An 18,909-nucleotide genomic window follows, 5' to 3' on the forward strand; every position below is an offset into this window, starting at 1 on the left:
ATCTTCTTGTATCACTTTTGTTTCCTGGAACATAAGGCCAAAAGATAAAAATTTTTCATTTTTTAAAGTTACCTTTATGCACTCATATCTTTAATTTTTTTCTCTTCTGGTTTCTTTCTTTAGGAGCACGAGTTATACACACGTTATTTTCCCATCATCTCCACATCATTCCCTGGCCCCCGAGTCACTTAACCGCTTTGCACTGTGCGTGCTCAGCAACCTGAGTGACTTCAGGTTTGCTTCCTGTGTCCAGGACAGCGTTTCCCACCTGCTTCTCCTACTTCTGATGGCGTCTGTAGGAGCTTTTCACCTCCTGGCTTCTTCCTCCTCCGTCTGCTCCTGATCCTCTGTCCTTGTCCTGCAGTCTCTCCTTGGAGCCCTTACAGCTCTTCCTTCTGCTTTTTTCCTGGGAGAGCTTGTCTTGACTCTAAGTTTGTTTAGTGATGTTATTTCTTTGAGTGATTTCTTATTTCTTTGTCTTTTTGCATTTTTGAAAAAAAATTAAAGATACAGGAAAAGTATAAAGAATTTTTACAAAACACATTGTTTCCATAACGCAAATTTAACTATATATTTTGTCATACTTGTTTCTAATCCTTTTAAAAGAAAAAATACATAATAGATATAGCTTAGGAATCCTTTACGAACAACACAGAGGCCTGTCCTCACTCACCCAGTGGTAAACAGTTTGGTGGTTTGTATTTTTATATTCCTTTTTTAAAAATTTACATATGTACATGTGTCCATTATACAAACTTATTTTTGAAAGTGTTACTTTACATTAAGTGGCACCATGCTGTATTAATTATTCTGCCCCTTTCTCTTTTCACACTATGTTCGTGATCACAAAATCCTATATTACCTATATTTCATCCTACTAGTTTTTGGTTGGTCACATTTAGGCTTTAATTTGTCGTATTCATAAAGCAGGATTCTTGTTTAACAGGTTTTCCTGATAAAGAGACCCAGTCTCCCCACATTATATATTGAATGTCCGTGTTTCCTACTGACCTGTGACGTCACCACCATCAGATTACCAAATTCCCAAATACACACAAGACTGCTTCTGAGCTCTTCTTTTCCCTTGGTCTATTTTTCTACTGCTGTACTGTTGTCACAATCTTTATGACTGTACCTTTGATATATTCACTTTCTTGTAAATTCTCCCAATTTGGCTTTTTCTCAAAAAAAGAGTTTTTGGTATTTTTGCTTCTCAAATTTTTTTAACCTTATATTATAGAAAATTTTAAACATACAAAAATAGACCCAATAGGATAGCCCAATTCCAGCTGCAGTGATAATCAATTCATGCCCGATCTGTTTTCATCTACGCCTCCCCCTTGGTCCCCCCACCCCTGCCCCATATTCTTTTGAAGCCAATTACAGGTAGTGTATCATTCCAGGCATTTCTTTTTTTTTTTTTAAATTTTATTTATTTATTTATTTTTGGATGCATTGGGTCTTTGTTGTGGTGTGCGGGCTTCTCATTGTGGTGCCTTCTCTTGTTGCAGAGCATGGACTCTAGGCGTGCAGGCTTCAGTAGTTGTGGCATGCAGGCTCAGTAGCTGTGGCTCTCGGGCTCAGTAGTTGTGGCTCGCGGGCTTAGTTGCTCCACGGCATGTGGGATCTTCCCGGACCAGGGCTCGAACCCAAGTCCCCTGCATTGGCAGGCGGATCCTTAACCACTGCACCACCAGGGAAGCCCCCAGGGAAGCCCCCAAGCATTTCTTAAGCTATTTCTTTACACATATTCTCTAAAATCAGTTTTTTAAGTTCCCCATATATTTTGATGGAGTTTTGATTGAATTTTCATTGAATTTAAAGATTTTGGAGAATTCACTTACAAAATTGAATCTTTCTATCCACGAAATTGGGTAAAATTTCTAACCGTGAAATTTTTCCCCATTTATTAAATTCTTCCTTTATATTTTTTAATAACACGCTTGTTGTTTTCTCTGTGAAGATCTTGCACGTTTGTTAGATTTTGCCGCAACTATGAATGCCATAGATTTTGCTGTGGCTATGAATGATGCAGTTTAAATTATAATTCCCACTTGGTTATTGCTACTGTAAAGAAATGATATGAATTTTGTGCATTGCTCTTGTCCTCTGCAAATCTTGCTAAACTTTTTTTTTTTTATTTTATTTTTTAATAAATTTATTTATTTTTGGCTGCGTTGGGTCTTCGTTGCTGCACACGAGCTTTCTCTAGTTGCGGCGAGCGGGGGCTACTCTTTGTTGCGGTGCGTGGGCTTCTCATTGCGGTGGCTTCTCTTGTTGCGGAGCACAGGCTCTAGGCATGCGGGCTTCAGTAGTTGTGGCACACGGGCTCAGTAGTTGTGGCTCACGGGCTCTAGAGTGCAGGCTCAGTAGCTGTGGTGCACAGGCTTAGTTGCTCCGTGGCTCGTGGGATCTTCCTGGACCAGGGCTCGAAGCCGTGTCCCCTGCATTGGCAGGCAGATTCTTAACCACTACACCACTAGGGAAGCCCTAAACTTTTATTAACCTGAGTAGTTTATTCATAGATTCTCTTGGATTTTATAGATAGACAATCGTATCATCTGCAAGAAAATGATAGCTTTGCTTTCTCTCATCCCTTATAACTCATGGTTTTAATTTTTTATTTTACTGCAAAGGCTTGTTCTCCAGTGCACTGTTGAGAAGAGTAGTGATAACTGGCTGTCGCGCTTGTCCCTCACGTTCATGACTCTTGTACGTTCCCCATCTGCCTAACATCTTCTCCCTACCCAGCTGGGCAGCATGTCTCCACCTGGCCCTGAGCTGACTCTGGGCAGTCAGCATTCATCTTTGAGGGAAGTGGGTCTGCTGAGCCAGGCTGGTCCTGAAGGCCCGTGGGGGCAGGGACAGGGCTGAGCTGCAGAGAGACCACGACACCACCTGGGTTTGCTGTCGTCCCCTGCAGGATCCCCTAATTCACACAGGGTGACGGTGGCCACACCCTCCCCGCCCACCTCCCCTTGGCCGACTCTTAGCTAAAAGGCTGGGTCATAGGCCAAAGAACTAGCACGCAGACTGGCCTTCAGTTTTACCTCCCGCCATGTGAGAGGGGTCTCAGCTCCCCCTTCTCAGGCCCATCAGCCCAGGGAAGCCCTACCTACCTCTGGGACAGAGCCAGGGTCCACGACCAGTTCAAACAGGGGTAGGCATCGCCAGCCGAGCGGTGCATGGATTTGCCCAGGCCCTCATCCCTGATGCATGACGGGTCCCCGAGACGCCACCGCTTTCTCTCCCCTGCCCTGCTCCTTGCCTTCGGTGTGTGGCAGGGACAGGACGCTCAGATGGGGTGAGGGGCAGGCGACCCTGGGGTGCGGGAGACCCTGGGCGTTCATGCTTCCTTAGCTCCTTCCCCTCCTGCCCCTGATTCCCAGAGTTGTAAAACTCTGGGTTGTAAAACGTGGGTTCCATTTCCCAGCTTCCTGTACAGTGATGTTGAGAGGGCCCAGGAGTCCGCTTTTCCATATTCTCACCTCAAGACATTTGAACAGTTAATACTTTAGCAGCAGAAGATAAGCCACCACATAAGCAGTAAGTTTCTTGGTTAGAAAACAAGCCATCAGAGAAAAAATATTTTTTGCGGAGAAGGAGAAATAGTGGGTGGGCTGAGTTTTTATCTTTTGTATGGTAGATAAGATATGTCTGCACAGCGGCAGCTAACATTTTCAAATAGGAAGGCATATGATTAAATCTCTTTTGATGTTATCTGCAAATTGTTTCTCTGAGCTCCGCTTCCAAAGGGTAGCTCTCCAGTTAGAGTCAGAGATGATTATTGTGAAGTTAGCCCTCACTGTCTACTGCTTAGACAGGTGACTTCCTCTTTAAAGCGCTAATTAGCCCTACATGCAGTATCTTGTATCGTATGGGACCTTCAGCATTTTGTTCTTTTCTAATTAGAATCATCTCTCCTCATGCTTCTCCAATAAAATGGAGAAACTGTTGGGAGTTCTTTGCTGCTCCCTCCCAAGGCCCCTGTGATCTGCCACGAGGCGTGGACAGTCTTGCCGCTGCGGCTCCCCTGCCCCCGGGCAGTTCATTCCATCCCCAGGGCTGATGATTTAGTAAGTTCATTTCCACTCAGCAAATTTACTAACACCTCTCTTGAAGTAATAGATTGTTCACTCTTGACGACTTGTTATTATTATTGAAATGGACCTTAAATTAGGGTCAGGGATCCCTAAACCTCTAATGGTCACTAGTGAGCAAAACGAAGGTTAAGGAGTGAGGACATGTTAGGTACGATGTCCTCACACCTTCGTTTTGCTCACTAGTGACCCTTAGAGATCAGTTTAGAGACTCTTGATGTTAGGTCCTTTTTTTGAAGGGTTAATTAAATGACATTATATAAACCACCTTGACGTGCTTTAAAAAACATTTCCATCCCTCTTTTCCGAGTGAACTCCAGTTCCTGGCCGATCCACGGGTGACGGCTGTGCTGTGGCTTTGGCGTGGGGACTTCTGACAGCTGTGCTGACGAGGACAGTGTGTGGCTCTCGGGGACGCTCACAGTGCACCGGGCTCTGCCCAAGTCCGAAGAAGACTGATCACCGTGCACTCAGCCATCACTACACTGCTGGGGGGGAGGGGAGGGTGGGGCAGGTACCACTATCGTGTTTTGCAAAAGAGAAAACGAGGAGGCACAGGGATTTAAGGGTCTGCCGCGGGCGGGCGAGCTGGGGCTGAGCCTGTCGGTCTGGCCCCTTCACCACCGTCTCATGAACAGTTTCCACTGATGAAAACAGAGGCACTGTTGGGTAGATCCTGCATCCTGATAACCCGTCAGCTTCAGTCATCTAACCCGTGTCACCAGCTGTTCACCGTCCTCTGTAAACCTCCTCCCATCTCATTTTCATTCAGTGGGAGGCTCGTTCCTTCAGCAAACATTCCCAGAGCACCATCTAAGTGCAGGTTCTTAGAACTGTGTCACAGCTCCAATGGGGAACAGAACAGAACTGCAGTCCCCCACGGAGATTACAGTCCGACTGGGAGAGGCACACCTGAAGTCACTTGGTAATAAATTAAAGGTTGTAACTGCGACAGTGGCTCAGAGGGACAGAGGGGCTGGACTGAGAGTTCCGAGGGTCGAGGGGCACAAGCAGGAAATGCCTGCGCGAGCTGAGTAGATGGTGGACAGGCAGTGGGGATGCAGGGGTCCTCTTGGTGGGAGCCTTGAGCACCACTGGGGTGGAATTCACAGATGGCGCAAGTCGGGACAGTCCTGCTTCCAGTGGGAGGCATTGGTGGCTCAGTGGCAACGCTTGTGCCTTTGTCCCCATACTGGACGAAGACACAGGATCATCTGCCTGTTCAGGACCATTGTTCTGTGAAGACCAGTAACCCATCTGTGGGCAGCAGGGTAAGGCCCCAAAGATGTCCAAGTCTTAATCCCCAGAAACAATGACTACCTTAGGCTAAGCGGTAAACGTTGCTTATCAGCTGACCGTGAGGTGGGCGGTCAGCCGGGATCACCCAGGTGGGCCCAGTGTCATCAGGGTCCTTATGAGTGAGTGGAGGATCCAGGGAGAGGGGGGCGGGAAAGTCTTGGTGGTCAGGGCTGGATTTGAAGGGGGAGGGTCCCGGGAGCCGAGGAAGGTGGGCAACCTCCAGAAGCAAGAAAAGGCAAGAAATGGGTTTTCTGTGGGACACGGCTCTGCCAACACCTTGATTTTAGCTCAGAGAGACCCCTTTCCGTTTCTGAGCTCCAGACCACAAAGTGATAAATTTGCGTGTTTTAAACCATGAAGTTTGTGGTAGTTTGTTCTAGCAGCAGCAGGAAACTAATACTAATACTATGATGTTTCTTCCTGAATATCTTGTTTACCACACTGACTTGAGTGTGAAACAATAGGTTTGACTGTGAAAATGCAGCTAAGATTGACCTAACCTTCGGCCAGTCCGGCCCAAGCACGTTTATGAATAATGCCCAATTGGTGTTTACACCCTCCAGTTTAAAAAAGTGATTATAATAGAAATATTTAAAAATGTATTTTTGCTTTTCTCTTGGGTTTTGGATAAAGATATGTAGGTTTTAGCATCTCTTATTTCATGTTTCTCCTTTTTATTCAAGATGAAATATTCCCAGAAATGTCAAAATGACACAGACATGTTCAGCGTTTGCTGTTTCCAGGTCATGGGGTGGGCAGAACTCCTGGTGCCTGTGTTAGTATAAAAACTGGAGACCCAGGACCAGCACTGGGGTCTGTACTGGTTTGGATGTTGTCAGATTATATGATCTAAGAATGACAGTTTATAATCACTTCTTTACTATGGCTTATTGTTTTTTCCCCCTCCAATTTTTTTTAATGAAGTTGTGCTTATACAAATTACTAGTTTTATAAAAGCACAAAAGGGCTTTCACCTAGTTTCTGAAGAATAATAAGATCAGTGTTGTAGGGGAATAAACTGTGGCTACTTAAGAAAGGCCGAGGACCACCCTTGTACTCAGAATTTTTGTGTATTGGGAAAGGGCATAATGACGAAAAGGTACTATTCAGTAACATTTCAGAAATGTGTGTTTTATTATCACAAATACATCTAGGTACATGCGTAGACAAGGGGCACACGTGAAAGACATTTGATTTTTGGATCACGCTGAGTAGAGTGTCCTTACGACACATGCCTCCAAAATGTGGTTCACGGCTGAGCCTGGTGTGCAAGCTCTCAGCTTCGAGCGCCCTTCAGAACGAGAACTTTATTTATTTATGTATTTTTTTTTAAGTATAGTTGATTTATAATACCGTGTTAGTTTCAGTTGTACAGCACAGTGATTCAGTTACATGTATATAACTGAATATATATTCCTTTTAGATTCTTTTCTGTCGTGGTCCAAATGCAGGTTGGAAAAGAATTTCCAGACACAAGGCAGAATGCAGAGGATGGAATTTATTAGCGGGAATGGTTGCTGCCAGAACAGCGGGCCGACTTCCTAGTAGTCTGGGATAGCCAACCCTGAACATGTGCTATTAGTCGGTTTTTATAGCCAGAGAACAAAAGAATGGTCCGAGGTGAAAATTTCTTTTCTCAATTGGTCGAGGCACATATATACACCTTCCTTCTATAGGGTGGGAGTGGGACAAGGCAGATGCCTTTCCTTATTTGGGACGAAAGAGGAACAGTCCTGTTGACCAGGTGGGCTCAGGAATTTCGTTCCCATCGCAACATGGCGCGGAGGGCGAGAGAGTCTGGTGGGGTCCGTAACACAGCTTTTTCAGGCTGGGCTGTCCTTTGTCCTTGAAGCACCATTGTCCTTGGAGCACCATATTTTCCCTTATAGGTTATTACAGAATATTGAGTAGTTCCCTGTGCTACACAGTAGGTCCTTGTTGGTTATCTATTTTATATGTAGTAGTGTGTATCTGTTAATCCCAACCACAAGAGCTGTATTTAAAGCCACCCTGCGCCCTCCCGAGCATTCCAGCCTGAACTCCACCCCAGCCCCTACCCACGCCCTCGGCCATTGTGCTGCTAAATACAATCGCTTACTGTGTTTTAAATAGAGCGGATGCCTCACTGTCATTTATTGTAGTCACGTACGTGGGCCTTTGCTTTCAGTAATATTTAAAGCTGTGCCTAATTAGATTTAACACCATTTGCTTGAAGACTTGTTAAGAATCCTTTGCAAGGTGGGTTTAGCGCTCCAAACTCATGTGAAGTCTGGATTTTTACGTATCCGCATATTTTAAAGGATGGAATGCCTACCTCACACTTTTAGGTTTTATCCCCCTCTTCCCACTGGAGATTGGAAGGAAGACTAGCAGGAAAGAGTCTACGGTAAAAGAACTGTTGCCCCAGCTTTGTGCTCTCTGCGGGCGTGTCTTAACCTCATCTCAGGGCCGAGGGGGATTGTTCAAAGCCCAAAAGCTGCCTCTGGAGTCCGGTGAACCGACCTATGAAGCTGCTGCTGACAGCCCTCAGGGTGGTCTTTTTTCTTTTTAAAAAATCTGCTTTTGCTTTGTTTCCATTGGATTTGTTTTTCTTCCCTAGGAGACGTTGCAGCGATGGCCCATAGGAGAGGGTGAATAATTACCTGGGTGAACAGAGAGGCACACAGCATGCTGGCGGGCGTGCGAGCAGGTGGCCCAGGAGGGGCTCTGTCCCTGACGGAAGGTCTGGCTGATGCCGAGGGCTTGAGCGGCCAAGGGCCTCTGCTGAGAAGTCTGCTCCCTCAGAAGGGGGCCGACGGCCCAACCCAGAGCCCAGGAAGCCACGAGCCCCAGGGGCCACGGGTGGGCTGGCTGCAGGTGGGAGCTGCCCGCAGGGAGAGCATTCGCCCAGCTTCCTCCTCTCCCACCCGGTCCCCCCCCACCCCATCATCAACTTCCTTTATCTTACAGCTCCGGAGGTCAGGGTCCTACTAGGTGTTGGCAGGGGAGGGTTCCTTCTGGCGCCCAGAGGAGAATCCACGTCTTTGTTTTTTCTAGCTCTAGAGGCTGTCTGCGCGCCCAACAGGCAGGACCCACAGCAGGCAGCCAGTAGGGGGAGCAGGGTGGGGCCCCAGGGCTGTGCAGGGCCGGACCTGCGGCCGGAAGGAGGACGCAAATCTACAGCCTTCCAGAGTCGCCAGGCCCGGAGCTGAGTCACGCCTGAGCTCAGGGCGTGGCCTGCCAGTCTCCAGGGTCCAGGCTAGCAGGTAAGCAGCCTGGATGGTGCCACCCCTGTGGTTTTACAAGTAAAAAGCGAACAAATTGAAAATCAACAGTGCTTCTTATACACCTCAGAGAACTGAGATCACAGGGCAAACCCAAGGTCTCACCCGAGGTGGGGAGAAAACAGAACTGAGAGGCTCTTGTGAAGGTCACGGTCCCAGTCGCTGGCACCCTCAAACCTGAGATGTAATCACACTCCCCCCGACGCCCACATCCCCGCCCCCTGTCCTCCACACCTGCATCGCTGCTCCCCAGGCCTCTGCCCACCAAACCCACGTGCCTGCCCCCATGCACCCTCGTCCCTTGGACTGGGCTCCTAGGCACAGGGGATTCCAGTGGAAAACACTGCACGCCTTGATCTCAGGTGGCCTCGGCCTGAAGCAGCCTGAGGCAGGATTTCGGCTCCCAGCCAGAGATTGAAGTCGGGCCGCGGCAGTGAGGGCGCTGAATCCTGGCCACTAGACCAGCGGCCAGCGACAAGGCCCTGGCCCTTCGGCTTTGTAGAAATGAATTTCCACAGAGACGGAAAGCAGTGAAACAAGTAAAGTATTTATTAGGAGGAAAAAGGGTACACGTGGATAGACACATGGATGGACTCAGAGAGTGGCACCCTCGTGGTAGTTTGAATCACTTATATTCGGCAGTTCTTCCGGGTTTCCTCTGGCCAATCATCTTGCTCTGTCTGGCTCTGAGTCTATTTGGTTTGTCTCAAGGTCCTGCCCTGTGTGTGCGTGCATCTCTTAGCCAAGATGGATTCTAGCACAGAGGCCTATGGGTAGGTTGACATCACCTACTATGGGGTGGCACCCCCTCCTGTTGACCCCCAGGAGCCTTTCTGCACGTGTGTAATCGGGAAGGAATATGAGGTCTCGTTATCTCTTATCTGGGCTGGGCTCAGGTCTTCCTCCCTCCAGCTGCTGTCTTCGTCTTGGAGTATCTGTTCAGGGGGACAGACTCCAGCTGCTCAGCCTGGGGCCATCTAACTCCTGCCTCACCAGCTCGCCCCACACCCACGTCCTATCGACAGGACTCCGACGAACAGGGGATTCCAGCGGAAAACACCGCACGTCTGAGACCTTGTTTAAGGGGAACTGCCTCTCCTATGCCTCACTTCTAAACGGTAAATTGTTTAAGTTATACATTTAACAGACCACCTTGTGAGAGCCGTAAAAAGAATGGAAGTTCACATGCAAATCCACTATAAACAGCATTGTGGCATCTACTCATCAGCAATAACGAAACGTTACTATGTTTCCATAACCATAAACCGCTTTTCCTGGGTTATCAGGAGGTCTTCCCTGTCACCAGGAATGGATGCGTAGCTCAGGCGGTCCCACCTCTGCGGCCTTATTCCCTGGCATTGACTCTGCTCACCCAGGGTGAACACAGGACTGGCGCTCGCGTTCCCCAGCCCCAGGGACTACGCCGTCCCTCCTGGGTTTCCTAAACCCTGTCCACACCGGTGTACATAGTCCCTTTATTAAATCCTCCTTCAACTACCCCAGTTTGAACGTTCCATCCTTCCCTAAGGGGATCCCGCCACATCTGAGGAGGTAGAGAGGGATCTAGTGTGTAATACAGACCTCTTTCCACTGGCTTTGCCAAGATAAATGCCTGTAGTTGCTAGAAAAAGCATGTGGTTTTCTGTACCTTAACCCGGATGGTATGAATGCGTGAAAGTTCATTGAGCCATCTCACCTCTTCTGGGGAGACTGGCGGGCAGAAGGAATGCCAAAGCACAGGTTAAATTAAACCCCAGGAAGCCAGAAGAGCCGGAGAATTCTGATTTGCTGCACTTTTGGCAAGGCCCTGCTGTAGAACTCTATTTTCTTTTTATTTTTGCCCTTCTCTTAACCAAAATACCGTCTGAAATACTTTTACCATTTTCCTGTTGCCACTGTGAAAAGCACTGTTGGGGAACTGACACCGGGTCAAGCGGGCAAGGGTAACTTAACATTTAGTTTTGTTTTAGAAATTGCGGTCCTGTTCTCTTGATGCCATTCCCTGGAAAAGCCCTTGTTTGCGCTCAGAGACCAGCATTGTACAGGACGTCGAGCAAATGTTTTCCACGCGCACACAGTGTTTACAGAGCCGGAGCAATTGCGTTTTGATTCTGTCCTCTTGTGTCACATTTGGCGCTGACACTGGACTGAGTTCCAGACACAGTGGACGTCTGTGTGAACTGGGCCTTGCCCCTCTTAGACCTCACCCCTCTTAGACCTCAGCCGTTCTGTGAAAGTTCGTGGGTTGGTTATGAGATGCCAGCCTCTCTGCTGTGTCCCCTGTGGAGCGTCAAACACATGACAACTGCAGACCACAGAGGTCGGGCCCTGTGCGCCGTCACCCGCGGGGTCTCCCCCACCCAGCAGCGGTGTTTAGGCTGCAGGATGGGGAGACCTCTGGGCACCGCGGGGGGCACAAGTTTTGCCCAGATTTCTCTGATTCAAACAGTAATTGCTTTCGCTTGTTTTACACATTAATTGAAAGCCCGGTCATTGGAACAAAGAGTTTGAGGGCTTAACAAAAATAGGAAACAACTGATCTTAAGCAGGGGCTTCCAAATCTGGCTGCAGAGAATCAACCGGAAAGACTTTGGGTAACAGAAGTATGAGGGTTTTACTATGATCAAAGCGAAGAGAATCTCATGGGGGTGGGACGGCAGCTTTCACAAGCTCGTTGGGTGATCCTCGCGCACACATCGTGGCGAGCTTGGGAAACGTTCGTTTGGACCAGCAGTTGAAACCGTACTGTGCCTTAGAATCTCCTGAGTAGCTTCTAGATTAGCCGCTGCCCAGACCTCAGCCCCAGAAATTCTGAGAAGCCACAGGTGTGCCTGGGATGCTGCAGCTAAGTAAACGCACCAGATGATTCTAATGTAAGTAGTTTGAGGGCCCGTGCAGAGAAACACGCGAACACAGTTAACCGCACGTGTGCCCCACGGTGGACCTTCCCTCTTCCAAAGGTGAACGTTTCCTGCATAGCTATCTGAGGCTTCAAAACAGGGCTTCTTTTAAAATCAACAGTGGTTGTTTCCGAGTGGTGGAATTATGGATGGTTTGTAGATATTTATTCTTTACGCTTGTCTGTATTTTCTAGTTTTCATTAAGCGTATAGTATATTCCATCTACTGTATTGTTTCAGTAATAAAATAATAGTGATCAATAATTTTAAAATATGATAAAGAGGAATACAACTGAAAAATCTGTCTCCTTTCTAAGCAACAAGTTTAGAAAGACATTCTTGCCCATTTTTTACAGTTTGGTTCTTGGTCTCCTTTTCCATAGTACTCATGTCATGTGTGTGACATAGATTTCCCAAGGTAGCTCATTACAGCCTATTTAACCAACAGCGGCTGACACGGGTGTTTGATCTTTTGACGTGTGCTGTGTCTGCTTTATAAACCGCAAGCTGTGTTGTCCTGCTCCACCTTTTTGTCTTCTATTGTCTTTTGATTTTCTTCTGCTTCTTATTGTTTGTGTTCATATTTCCCTCATTCCTCATCCTCTCCCGCCATCCCCACCTTGAATCTCTAGTTAATACAGGAAAAGCTTCAGGCAAAGCACAGACAATGGTAGCTTTACAAGGCACTAATCCCATTCATGAGAGCTCGACCTTTGGGGTTCAAGCACCTCCCAAAGGCCCCACCTCCTAATGCCATCTCATCAGGCATTAGGATTTCAACTGGTGGATTTTGAGGGGACAAACTTTCAGGCCATAGTAACATCAAACTTTATCAAGTAAATAAGCAACATAATCTGGAAATATCTCCATTTACCAACCCTCCTGGTATATTCCTTCAATTCTGTTGTGAGATCAATAGAATCTTCTGGTCTAGAACATGAACATGCATACTTAACATTTTTTTTATGAAGGATGTGTTTCATTGATTTGTTCATTCATTTATTTATTCAGCAAGTATCTAAGTGTCTAGTATGTACCAGGCACTGTCCTGGGAGCCAGGATGCATTGGTGAACAAAAGAGAAAAAAGAAAATTCTGCCCTGGTGAAGCTTACATCCTGGGGTAATTAATAAATTAATAAATTTATTAATACATTAATAAGGGTGAAAAATAGACCAGTGTGAGGGGGTTTCTGAGTGTCTGGGGAACGTTGCACTTTTAACTGAAATACTAAAGGTAGGTCTAATGAGAAGGCAACCTGTGAGCGGAGGCTTGATAAGTTAGGAAGCCATCATATGTAAACGTATGATACTTGCAAGTCACCTGAAGACCCAGCTTTCGCAAGATCTTGTGCAGACACTGTCTACCGGGCAATTTTCCTTCCATGCCAGGATAAGACAAGGGAGAGCAAGGGGGCATTTCACTTGTAACAGCAGGAATCACAGCAAGTCTGTGTTTCCTTCTTATAAATGCCCTTTTAAGGTTTTATAGCTCTAACAACTATTGTAGACAGCACAATTGTCCTTCAGTCAAAGGAGAAACATCTATATAAAGTAGCTTATTTATTTTCCTCTCAAGATTTTTCTTTAAAATACATGCAATTTCCATGGACCTATGAGGCTCTCTGGCTTAGAACGCTGGCTGAATATTTTCCAACAGTACACTTTTCCTCCCGGTAGGGAAGGATAATATCTTGAAACATGAATCTCCCTGACTTCCGTTTATCTACTCCCTTGTATGTGACTTTGCAGTAGTTAGAACATCCACGTTACCTTGAAAAGAAGTAGGAGTTTTAGAGCTGGAATGAGAAGCAGAAGAAAGGGTAAATGTTTGATGTGTTTTGCTGCAACAAGTCAACATGAGGCAGTGGAACCAAGAAACAGAAAGTAAGCTCCTGTCTCTAGACTTCGCTGCATCACCGGGGCAACTTGACAGGGTCACTTAAGCAGCACACTAATCCTTGGGATTTCCATAGGCAGCTGCCTACACATCAGACCCATGGGTCACAGAGACGAGAGAGCCCAGCTGTGCACGAAACCTCACCAAGTCCCAACCAAGTAGCTACACTGGGGACCCTCCACTGCCCTCCACAGCTCTGGACACATGTAAGTTCCCTCCTCGGTTTGGTTGTGCCTCAAGGTTTCCCCACTGTATCTCTAAAATATGCACCTGGGATTGGGCTCCCTGCCTAAGCATGGTCCTAGCTTTGGCATTTGCTTTTCTTTACTTCTGCCCACTCAGACATAGTAGAGAAGTTCTTCTCGGAAGAATGACTTCAGCAGAGAAGTTGCAGGCGGTTTTGTGCCATTCCTTAGGTCCTCCTCAAACGTTAGGCTTTCAGTGATGCTACACCCACCCGTGGCTCACGTCACTTACATTGCTCTGGGTTTCACGTTGCAGTAAAAGCAAAGAGCATTTGTAGAAAGACTGAGCAAAATTGTTGGTATTTTTGCTGTTCTTTGCTTCCCCTGTTCGTGGAGGTGGATTGAGACACCTGGAATGAGGCTCTGTGGGCCAGCAGATAGAAAAAAGGTGAGCCGTCACAGGGCCAGGAAGTGGCTCCTCTGTTTAGACATCTCTATGAGTGTGGGTCCTGGTGTGCACAGAAACAAATTCTGGCCCTCGTACACACCTACTCTCCTGGCTGTGGCTGCCTTTATCAACTCGGTCCCGCAGATGCAGACTCCCTAACGGCGCGAATTCATCCTCTTTCTGTCCTGCCATCCTCAGCATTTCAGATGAAGCTGAGGTTTTCATGCGAACAGAGAAGCTAAATTTCTGTGTTCTGGTTATATAGTTCCACGTGTGCATTAGACACTATTTTCCAACAGATGAGAATCATTTCTGTTGACATTTTCAACCATTCAATTCCACTTGCTTTTCTAAATTAGATTTGCTTTAACTTCATTTTCTCCCAGACATTATTGGAAGAATGATTATGGAGCCCATTAACCATTTCATCATTTTATTGCTGATAGCCAAACCAGAATTAATTTTCCAAAATTATGTAGCACATTACCATAATGATTTACTAAAATCCAGGTGTATTTAAAATACTGCCTTTCTATTGTTTCTATTTCTTTTCTTTTTCTTTTTTAAAATTTTTTATTTCATTTTATTTATTTATTTATTTATTTTGCCTGCGTTGGGTCTTTGTTCCTGCATGTGGACTTTCTCCAGTTGCGGCCAGCAGGGGCTACTCTTTGTTGCTGTGCGTGGGCCTCTCATCGTGGCGGCCTCTCTTGCTGCGGCTCTAGGTACGTGGGCTTCAATAGTTATGGCACACGGGCTCAGTAGTTGTGGCGCACGGGCCCAGCTGCTCCGTGGCATGTGGGATCTTCCCGGACCAGGGCTGGAACCCGTGTCCCCTGCATTGGCAGGCGGACTCTTAACCACTGCGCCACCAGGGAAGCCCCTGTTTATTTTCAATTCTATCAAAAAGCAGTAAACTTCTGCTGACAAAATTGCTTGGAAAAACCCAGTTGTTCATCAGGCAATGTTGCTGTTTTCCATTTATTAGGTTTTTACTGCAGCCCTGGTGATGGGGCATCTGTGGCACATTGCCTTCATTTGTACGACTAGTGACCCTAAGCAGAAACTCGGAAAATTCTCATGGCTGGACGTGAGAGGATCTTCTCATGCCTCTCCTTTCGAAGAAGGGTCCCCTTAATAGACTTTGCTCATCTCACCCAGAGGCTGCACCTCTGTGCTTCCTCCCAGGAGGGTATGGTCAGTCGTCCCCCATTCAGCAGAGGGACAGAGTCATGATGGGCAGGAGACCAGGGTGACCTAAGGTGACTGGAAGTCTGGGCCAGTCAGAGAGCAGCCCAGCAATGCTGTTGATAAAAGGCTACAGACACCTTAGCGACCACGCCCAGCCCATGGTGGTCTCGCATTTGGTGGACGTGGGGAGAGGGATCTGGGACTCCCAGGCTCAGAGGACAGCAGACACGGAGACCATCTGCTGTGTTAGGGGAAGAAAACCATGTTTGGCATGGGAGGCTCAGCCCCAGCTCTGCCGTTCCTCCCCCAGCTGAGTCTTGAAGGTGTGGCCTTATCTACAAGGACAGATTAGGCTCCACGCAGAGTTCTCTCTTGGTTCTAACAATCTATCGAAGTTTATGCCATTGCTTGGATCTCACAGAAAGCGATATAGAACCAAGAGAAGCACACGCCAGCTTGGAAATAACCATGCAGAGGACAAGCCAACTTCAATACCACATCTGAGGTGACTCTGAAGGGGACTTGTTCCCAGTGTTCCAGCTGTGGTCATGTTGTGTAGATCAAACGATGTTGGCTGGATGGGCAGCCAGCCTCTCCTTCCCCTCTCCACCGAGAACTCTACTTTCAGGGCTCTGTAAAGTGTCAGACCCTAGTCCCTGCCTTCAGAGAGCTCATGGTCTTCATGCAAAGCTGAGATGTTTCTGTGAGTCGAGGGCAGGGCGAGCTGGGATATAATTAACTGAAAGAAGTTACAGGAAACTGTGGTTGGCTAGTGACTGGTAAAGATTCAAGCACTGGAGGGCTGGGGGAAAGAGGATCACCTAAAACAGGCATCTCAGGGGGGCGCCCCCCGGGAGGTGGACATGCAGTGATGGCGTCAGACAAGCCAAGTCACATCCTGGATCCGCGTCTGCCTACTTGTGGCGTCCCAGCAAGGTTACTGAGCTTTCTCGAAGCCTCGGGGCCTCATCTTCAAGACACAGTAATAACAGGATTGACCTTTTAGGGTTATTTGGAGCATAAGGCAAGCAGAGTGCTTGAGCACAGCCTGGTGTGCAGTGAACAGTAAGTAAAATTTAGCCATTTACACCATCACTGTCATTATCAAAGCTGTCATTGTTATCAGCGTATAAAGAGAGGGTTGGTCTGAGCCTTGAGGAGTGGGGTCATGTGGGCAGGCTGAGAATAACTCGGGACTTCATGGAGATGCTCCCTTGAAGTCGTGGATGGAATTTCAAGACACCAGAAGTGGGAGAGACTTAGAGATTTACCGTTTTTGTCTCTAGATTGAAGTGCCTGCTTTCTGAGATTTACGTTATCGGAAAGGGAGCATGGCTCTAAGAGATGTTACCGAAAACATCTGCCCTGTTAGAGGCCATATTAAGTTATGAAACTATGTTTTTCCCCCTCACCTGCCAAAGTGAATTTTAGTATCTTCTTATGACTGCTCAGGCTAAAGTGATCTCCCTGCACCTGTGACCCCCATCAAAGTTCACGTGTGCGAATGACCTGGCCCTTCCTTGGGGTCTTTTGAATTATCGTTCAAATGTTTGATTGCTAACACTTCTTACATGTATTTCCTGCCTCAATCACAGAGCACAAGCTCCTAGCGGACAGGGAAGGTTTCTACATTTCTGCAGTTCCCACAACTCTTAATATGATTCTGGGTGTGGGGTAAGCCCTCAACATATTTGCTGGTTGTTTGATTTTTTTAATTCAATATGTTGCATAAAATTTGGCCAGGAATATGTCAGATAGAAATGTTCCTCCCAAAGAAAAAATATGTATTGGCTTAGCGAGGTTTAACATACTTGCAGTGAAATGCTCAATGATATTTAACACAGGCATAGTCTCATCCCAAACTACACCAGACACTCTCATCACCCCAGAAGGCTGCCCTGTCCCTACCCTGGCCCCGCAAAGCCACCACGGGCGTGGTTCTATCACATTTCACACGAATGGAGTCACACGGCATATACTTCCGTGTCTGCGTTCCTTCACTAAGATACTATTCTTGACAAGCGTCCACGTTGTCGTACGTATCAGCGGCTCATTCTCTTTCCACGGCTTGAATATTCCAGTCTGTTAGTCCACTTCCTTGCAAACAGATATCTAGGTTGTTCCAAGGAATAAACTGCTACGAACATTATTGTACACGCTCCTCGAGGCCCTGTTTTCATTTATCTTTGATAAATACCTAGGGTGGAATGTGCTGGGGCATCTGTATTAATGTAAACATGTCCATGAGTGGAGTTAGAGACAGCCTTGATACCGAGCAGGGCCCAGTGGGGTTCCTGGGCACAAAATCCTTCCTGTGTCCCCATTTCTTTGATTATAGGAAACAGGCTTCAGTCAGCCTCCATGACCTTCCATGAGTTCCATGGGGCAGATTCAAGCAGTTGTTAATTAGGGAAGGGAGGGGGACTCAAGAGAAACAATAGAGCAGCCTTGGGGCAGGGTCCTGGTTCCCCATCAAGGGGTACACAGAACAGCGTCTTTGAGCTGTTTTGCAGGTACTGAGACCCCCACCAGGTGGGAGAAGTTAACGGTTAATGGCATGCTGCCCACAGAGGCCGGATTCGGCTTCAGCTCTGCGCCAGGTGAACAGAGAGGGTTTGGAGCTGGGTGAGGAGTTGTGGGCTTGCAAACTGGCTGCTCTTAGGATGAAGCCTGATGACGACATGTCTTGTCAGGCAAGTACAGAGTTTCAAAAGTGGAGGGATGAGGTGCCTGCAGGTGGCTGTGCAGTCAGCCTTCCCTTCCCTCCGTCCCACGCTTACCACGAGCTCCTGGCCACCTCTTAGTTCAGGATCCTAAGATTCTATTCCGATTCCTATTTGAAAGATAAGGAGGCCCAAGACCGAGAGGAGATCTGAAACAAGCCAGCAAACACAAGCTATCTCCTCTTTTGCCCTGGCCATAGATGCCTGCTGGCCTGGAGGCATCCGTCAGAGAGGTGCTTTTGCCCCAGGCCTCTCCATATTTTGTACGTCTTTATAGCCATCACCCCATTTTCTCACTGTGTATTTGCCATCCTATATCTGCCTCGAACAGTGAGCTCCTGAAAATCAGGGATTTCAACTTCACATCCTCACCGCCTGCCATGGTACCCAGCATGTGGTCTGTGTGGTCACCCTAATGTACCTACTGCTCTACCAAGTCTGCACCAAGGTGACAGGGTTTTGTTTGGGTGGTTTGGTTTGGTTTTTATTTTGTACCCCAGTATTATCATTGCATAGAAAATAGAATTAGTCTTCATGTGTTGTATAAAGATGCCATTAAACATCTTATGTGTTCCAGACAGGGTGGAGCATGGAAAAAGAGACAATTCTCTGAGCCTGGATGGAGCAAAGCTGAGCTTGTCTCCAGAGGATCAGGGACACACTCCCCAGCGGTGTAGCAGCGCATGGGGGCCTTGCGCTGGCCGCACCCCAAGCCCCCGGTGAGGCATGGAGGCACCAGCACGCCTGTGACCAGTGACTGCCCCAGCTCACCGCTACAGCGGACCCCAATTTTGGGGAGGGGCTGCAACAATGTGTTTAAGTGTCCCCAAATCCTTGGATCGAATCACAATTGGATTATTTTTAGGAAAATAAAGAACTCGAAATTCTCCATCATCCCAGTTG

General features: G+C 47.3%; 1 long non-coding RNA gene across 1 annotated transcript in view; it reads left to right on the plus strand.

The window, feature by feature from the left end:
* Window positions 1-18,900, plus strand: part of LOC117197425 (uncharacterized) — a 55,945-nt gene extending 37,045 nt beyond the window's left edge. Inside the window, exons 5-7 of the long non-coding RNA XR_004478053.2 lie at window positions 124-9,780; window positions 13,540-18,454; window positions 18,584-18,900. This is a non-coding gene — a long non-coding RNA (uncharacterized LOC117197425). The remainder of the gene's footprint in view (window positions 1-123; window positions 9,781-13,539; window positions 18,455-18,583) is intronic.
* The last annotated feature ends 9 nt before the right edge of the window (window positions 18,901-18,909 follow it).

The sequence above is a fragment of the Orcinus orca genome, chromosome 21 (genome assembly GCF_937001465.1).
Source record: "Orcinus orca chromosome 21, mOrcOrc1.1, whole genome shotgun sequence".
NCBI lineage: Eukaryota > Metazoa > Chordata > Mammalia > Artiodactyla > Delphinidae > Orcinus > Orcinus orca.